This window comes from Schistocerca piceifrons, chromosome 3 (assembly GCF_021461385.2).
Source record: "Schistocerca piceifrons isolate TAMUIC-IGC-003096 chromosome 3, iqSchPice1.1, whole genome shotgun sequence".
In the NCBI taxonomy this organism is placed as follows: Eukaryota; Metazoa; Arthropoda; class Insecta; order Orthoptera; family Acrididae; genus Schistocerca; species Schistocerca piceifrons.
The window spans coordinates 394,141,145-394,148,603 of NC_060140.1; positions in this window are offsets into that span (position 1 = coordinate 394,141,145).

The following is a 7,459-nucleotide window of genomic DNA, read 5'->3' on the forward strand; positions in this document are numbered from 1 at the left end:
ACACGGACTGCTATGGTAGGAGAATCTTCTTTCTGAGAACGAACGGTAACACATTTATTCGAGCCGTTTCCAAGACTACGTATTTTCCCCACTTGTGAGGGCAGCGTGCAGTGCTGCTTCTAAGGAGGTCAGTGTGATAATTCAGCATTTCTCGAGACCCCCGTGAGACGCTCGTTACTGTTAAACTGGATGTGCCACAGAAATGAAAACTTAGTAAGAAGTCAGTTGAAACGAGTAAGAAATCGTTTCGAGAGCCAACTGTATTTCCAGAAATAGATTCATTTTAAGTGGTTAACAAAAAATGTAGTGTGAGACCTTAACTTTTCCCGTCAAATTGAATGTTCAAATAACTTACGGGTTTGCTTCCGGGTGACGTAGCCGACCACCGTCGATATTTCGACAGAAGCACGCCTTGCCATTCTCATGGCACAACTGCAAGGAGGAAGCAATGAGCAAGGGAATTTAATACCTCGGTTCACAGAGGAGAAACAAGGAAGATACCACACACAGATTTCTTTGCCTCGTGATGACTGGGTGTTGTGTGATGTCCTTAGGTTAGTTAGGTTTAAGTAGTTCTAAGTTCTAGGGGACTGATGACCATAGATGTTAAGTCCCATAGTGCTCAGAGCCAGAGCCACACACAGAACAATTAAACGCAGAGTCAACACACAACCAAAGATAACCACCATCAGAAATATCGATAGTGACTATTAATCAATACCTTAAGCAGGAAGCATTTCCAACAGTATTGACCATATTTTGCGGAAATATGATGTGAAATTTGTTTTTCGACCACCTTCTAAGATGAAGGCCTTGTTGGCGTCTGTAAAAGATGATCTTGGTTTGCGTAAGGCTGGTGTCTATCGTATTCCTTGCAGTTGTGGCATGTCATATATTGGTCAGACAATCAGGACTGTGGAAGACCGGTGTATTGAACATAAGCGTCACAAACGCTTACAACAGCCGAGCAAATCCGCTATTGCAGAACATTGCCTTGACACCGCCGTTGGGGTAGTAAACTTCTCTTAAAATGTTGAAGAACCAGCAATGATCAACGGTAGGAGGGAGTAGAATACAATGGGAACCACTGCATTAAAGCTCTGAAGGAAAAGCGACGTTCTTTTTGAGGTACCCTATTGAGAAAATTTAGAGAACAGGCATTTGAAGCTAACTACAGAACCGATTGTACTCCCGTCAACATACACTGCGCATAAGGATCACGAATAAGATACGAGTAATTAGGCCTCATACGGACGCATATAGGTAGTCTTTTTTCCTTCGCTCTATTTGCCATTGGAACAGGAAAGGAATGGCCAGTAGTGGTGCAGGCTACCTTTCGCGACGCACCGTACGGTGACTTGTAAGTAATATAAATCCACAGGACAAGTTACCTGCAATTTGAAAAGTATAGTGATTATCTTTCCACTGACGAAAAATTCAGGAATGGTCGAACTTTCGGAGAAAGAGGTGCCAAGGGGGAAGAACCACGAGACAGCGAGAATTATTATCAACGAAAAAATAACATTCCGCTAGTCGGAGAATGGGATGTCAGAAGCTTAAATGTTTAGAGAAGCTAGAAAATCTTACATCAGAGCGAATCAGCGAAGAAAAATGGGAAGAAGATATGGATATCTGGTCAGACGAATGTACAGTAATATGAATACGAACAGAAAACGCAACGAAAGTAAGATTTTTTTCATGACTAGAATGGTCAGAGGGTAAGTTACTGTGAACAGTTCGGTGATGGGATTATTCTGACCAGAATCAATAGCAAACCAACGCCGGTAACAGTAAGCCTAGTTCAGGTACGCATGTCGACGTCAAAAGTAGAAGATGAAGGGATGGTAAAATTATTTGAGAACGCTGAACCAGTAATCTAGTATTTAACGGGAGATAAAAATCTAATAATCATTGGTAACTTGAACGTTATAGTAAGGGAATAAACAGAAACACGGGCGAGGTAGTTGTAATAGAGAGGAGAAACACTGAGTGAGTTCTGCAATAAATTTCAGCTAGTCATAACGAATACAATGTCTAAAAATCCTAATTGGGAAAGGCCTTGAAGCACAGGAAGATTCAAGCACAGTTACTTTATAGAGAAAGATACCTAAATCCTAATTTGGAGCGGAAGACGCACCCAGGAACAGGTCTAGACCCAGATCATAAGTTCAATAATGACGAAAGATCAGACTGAAACCAAAAAGAATCACCTGAAAAATTATCCGTGGAATAAAACGGGATACTGAAGTACTCACGATTGATGATGTGCGTTTGAAGTTCGCTGCACTGTGGATACTGTGACAATGAATACCACAATAGACAACTCAGGTGAAGAGGAAAAGTGTCGACATTAAAACCTAGACGAGAAAATGGACAGGTGAGGAATGCATAGAATGCCTCTAGGAAGGAGAGGAACTGTCTGATCACATAAGAAAAGCGTTTCAGTATGGAAGACATAGGGAATCCGGTGTTAAAGTAAGAGTTTAACAGAGTTCTAGAAGACTGGTTATCAAATAAAGTGGAAGGTATAATAACATTTATTTAGAATTTATAGAATCATTGGGGGAATTGGGAACCAAACGACTATTTAAGTTGGTTTGTAGAATCCTCCAGTCTGGAGTCATACCACCAGACTTCCGCAAAAATTTCACCCACAGGATTCCGAAGACAGAACAAGCAGATAAATGCTGAAAATATTGCACAGTCAGCCCAATAGGAGGTGCACCCAAGTTACTGACCTAGCCAATACACAGAGGAATGGCAAAAACAATTGAAGATCTATTATATGACCGAAAGACTGTTCTCACTCGATGTTTGATGATTGTACTGAGACACTTTCAGAGGATATGACAACTACGGAAAAAGCATTCTACAATGTAAAATGAAGCAAAATGTTTGGAATTCTGAAGAAAATAAGTTTAAGCTATAGGAAAAGACGGGTGTCACACAGAATGATTATAGTTAAACTTTTAGAACGCTCTAGAAAGAACACCACTAGTCAGAATGACGTCAAATCGCAACGGAATATTATAAAAGAAGGGGGAAAACGTATGGCAGAAGAAAACAAATAGTAAGAAAATTGATCAATAGATGGCGCTGTATATGTGAGAAAACGTAAATGAAAACACCTGTCATGTGCACGACCCACTGACGTTCGTATAAACATACTGGGTACACGGCATTTCCTCCTTTCGCGTTTCCGACGTTCGCCAAGACTGTCTCAAACCAGGATCATGCTCTGCTTGTAAAGCTGTATTGTTGTTGTTGTTTTGGTCTTCAGTCCTGACACTGGTTTGATGCAGCTCTCCATTCTACCCTATCCTGTGCAAGCTTCTTCATCTCCCAGTACTTACTGCAACCTACATCCTTCTGAATCTGCTTAGTGTATTCATCTCTTGGTCTCCCTCTACGATTTTTACCCTCCACGCTGCCCTCCAATACTAAATTTGTGATCCCTTGATGCCTCAGAACATGTACTACCAACCGGTCCCTTCTTCTTGTCAAGTTGTGCCGCAAACTCGTCTTGTTGACATAGTATTCCTGAAGTTTTGCAGGCGAGTTTTGAAACACCCTGTATAGTGCTACGTCACTGGGCTTACGTAGGAGTGGGGGGGGGGGAGGGGGGGGAGGGTAGTCACGTGGTAATACATCCATGGCAGACATGTGCAGTGTAAAAATTGCACCCGCGGCCCTAGCATCGCTGCCACTGATGCAACACTTTTTGTAGTACTTTATCTCCGTTGAACACGTGTCCTTCCGGACAAGGAACAAGTAACCTTGAGCCATCGGATACTTAAGACAACTCCCAGCGACTTGGAAGCATTTCCCGTCGTGGAGCCGCTCCAGGATCTGCCCTTCACCGCACCTACAGAAGTTACAAACGTAGCACTAGTTCCAGAACGTCAACAATGACGCCCCGAGTATGGACCATCGAGAAGTCACAATGGAAGCCGCCGCTTCCCAATAACGATAGCCTCATCAGGTTCAGCAATTCAGGTACATACAGTACACGACATATTGAGCTTGAAATTCGAGCTAACTTCTAGTTGTTGCAGTCAATGACTTAGATCCTGCAGGACCTTATATCAGTGTCCATTGCTCCTAACTAGCGAACTTCTTAATCAGACGTTACGTAGTTGCCGTCAATGACTTACGTTGTGCAGGGCTTTAAAATTCTGTGTGTGTTCAACTCAACCAGGGAACGTTCTACTAGTTACTATCAAAATTTACTTGTGAAATTTAGTCAACAACTATTTATTTTTACATCATTCAGACTTATGCGGACTGGCGTCCTCTGTGAACAGTTATTAATTAATTACTGCTTGTGCTGTATTTGAATAAATTGCTTGTTGTACAGTACTTCTTGGGAATCGTTATTTGCAAGTGTATGGTTTCGCTTGGCAGCCATATATTGCACGTTCTACATTCTGTCGAGAATCTAAATTCGTCACTCATGGTGATACGTTAGTTTTCTCTATTCTTCTTGCGGAACCTGTGCCCAGCATTGCGCTACGAAAAAAAAAAATGTAAATTCAGTTTGCCTTATCTGAATATGAGCCTGGAGAAAGCTCGAAATCTATTTTATGAAAATAAATATTTCACAAGTGACGTCGCAGTATCTGTATATATATGTTATTGTGACGTTGTTTGCAGGCAGTTTCTTTTGTAATAGCAGGAGAAGTCATTCCACGTCCTTGTGACACTCGTGTTTCCGTCCCTCGACACAACAAGACACTTGGGAGCCCCCTGTCGAAGAAGAGAGGAAGAGGCAGAGAATGAAGCAAAACACGGGTAGGGGTGAGGTGAGGGGTGTGTAAATTCCCGATACCTGTTCCGAGGCGGCTTTTACCGGCGGCGGCCCAAGGGAACGCCGGCAATGCGGTTAGGGCTGCCGCACGCCTCCCGGCAAGCCCCACAATTTAATAAGCCGGCTCTCCGCCTCCTCCGGCACAGTGCTTCCTGCGAGGGGGTCGACGTCACTTCCGCTTCCCACACGGAATGGTCGCGCCCCCGCCGATAGTTACCGCAACTGTTACCGCCAGAAGCAGGCACTCCTCTTTGTGACTACGGAAGGAACGTTACTAGTCGATATCAATAGAGGTCCAGCTCGGATAGGTATGGATGAGATATGGAACGGATATGTGCCTAAATTTCATATTCTATAAAAATGATGGCCATCAAAATTGCAATTCTATAAAGACGGCGTGCGATAAGCGTCGAACTGGTACGACGTGGACTAACTATGTGTATATGCAAATGATTAGCATTTCAACAGGACCGCTCCCATCAGGTAGGAGTAACACCATCTGCATTCATACAGCTCATAAAACATGGATGTACATATGTATGTTGTATGTATATACATGTACAGTATGTATGCTCCACATCTGCTCCTAAATCATTAGATAGATTTCAACCAAATTTGGCACGCAAATAACTTAGTATTTGGAAAGAATCACTGTGGAAATAGGAACCACCCACTTATCAAAAGGGGGGGGGGGGAGAAACGTGAGAATATCGATACTTCAGTTATCAATTATTTCATAATTAGAGCATTTAGAGACAAACAACAAAACTTTGCACATAATTTCAAACCCTTACGAAACTTTTTCTCGCTGACGACTCCCATGAAACGATGAAAGGATCAAAATTTATCTGTTACTAAATTTATTACTTCTTTACTACTAACTATTCGTGACACCACTCAATGTACCAGAAAAATTACATCTTTGTACTGTAAGTAGGCTGTTTAGGTTTTTATGTTGGTAACGCCATGTAGCGCTCTATATGAAAATCACTGACTGTGCTGTGTGCAGCCTGTTGCTGGTCTGCATTGTTGGAATTTGCTACTGTAATGTTGGGCAGTTGGCTGTTAACAGCGGGTAGCGTTGCGCAGTTGGAGGTGAGTCGCCAGCAGTGGTGGATGTGGGGAGAAAGATGGCAGAATTTTAAGAGTGGACGATCTGGACGTGTGTGCGCCAGAAAGAGTAAATTTGTAATACTGGATATCATGAACTGATATATGTATTATGACTTTTGAACACTATTAAGATAAATACATTGTTTGTTCTTTATCAAAATCTTTCATTTGCTAACTATGCCTATTAGTAGTTAGAATCTTTTATTCAGCTGGCGGTATTGGCGCACGCTGTATTGCAGTAGTTTGAGTAACGAAGATTTTTGTGAGGTAAGTCATTCATGAAAGGTATAGGTTATTGTTACTCAGGGCCATTGTTTTGTAGGGATTTTTGAAAGTCAGACTGCGTTGCGCTAAAAATATTGTGTGTCAGTTTAAGCACAGTCATTTATAATTTTTCTAAGGGGGCGTTTCAGTACCACACGTGATTCAGGAGGTGTAACGTCATAAACACTGAATGCATGAAAAACTACCACATCATGCAGGACCTTTAAATTTATTACTTCTTTGCCACTAACTGTGTTTCCAACACTTTTCGCAGACAGTATCAACTTTTTCTGTTGACTATACCTATGAAACTATATCATTTTACGACAAATATCGCATGAGATATATGCAAAATCAAATTGCAGCATCATGCATCTGAGATATATCTCAGTGTGTTTTTTGTACCTCATGAAATACAGATAACTTCTCGCAGCATGTAAATTGAATATAATTTGAGTAAAATTTTATTTCGGTTCCCATGCTGCAAAAAATGGAGAGAGTGCTACGATCCCCCTTAAAAATATCCTCCTCTGATGGGGACGAAAATTGGATGTTAATGTGAAATCCTTTCACTCACGGCATAATAACCCGGAACATTTTATTAATTACTACAAAAGAATGCAGGTAAAAAACGTATGCTAATTAATTTGAATGATAAAACTTGATGTTCGTAAACGTTTCTTTCCTTTCATTAAACAGATTGCAACTTTTCATCTAAAAATCGACTTACAGCCTTTTAGTTTAAAAAAATATTACAGGAATATTTTTCCGGTGACATTTGTAATCTGTTGTGAATCGGTCCACCATTGCACTCACGTGGAACCGATTATAACTTTATTTTCAGAGCGAAGAGCAGCGCGACATCTATTAAGTGAGTACGTAAACTGAAATACAATTACACAAGGGTAATTCACGTTGTAGGCGTGGGCGCAAATTTTTTTTTGCATGTTAAAACAGCGAGACATTCACTCTTTTATATACAGGTAGTACTCTAGCCTCACAGCGGATAACGCGGGAAACGATACATAATTTTATCAACGAACTGGGAAATATACATTTATCTGCTATCTATAAGCTGTAGCCTATCACACTGCAAAGCAGTTACTGCAGTTTTGAAAAGTAAATACCGTATATCTAGTGATATCTGAGTCGTAACTTGCTCTCATTTTACGTTACAAGAGCAAACACACTTTATTTACTTTGCATATGGGTCTTGGTTCAGTATTCTGGAGATCGAATTTAAATTTATATCGCTCGAAATATCTCGTTCGTCAA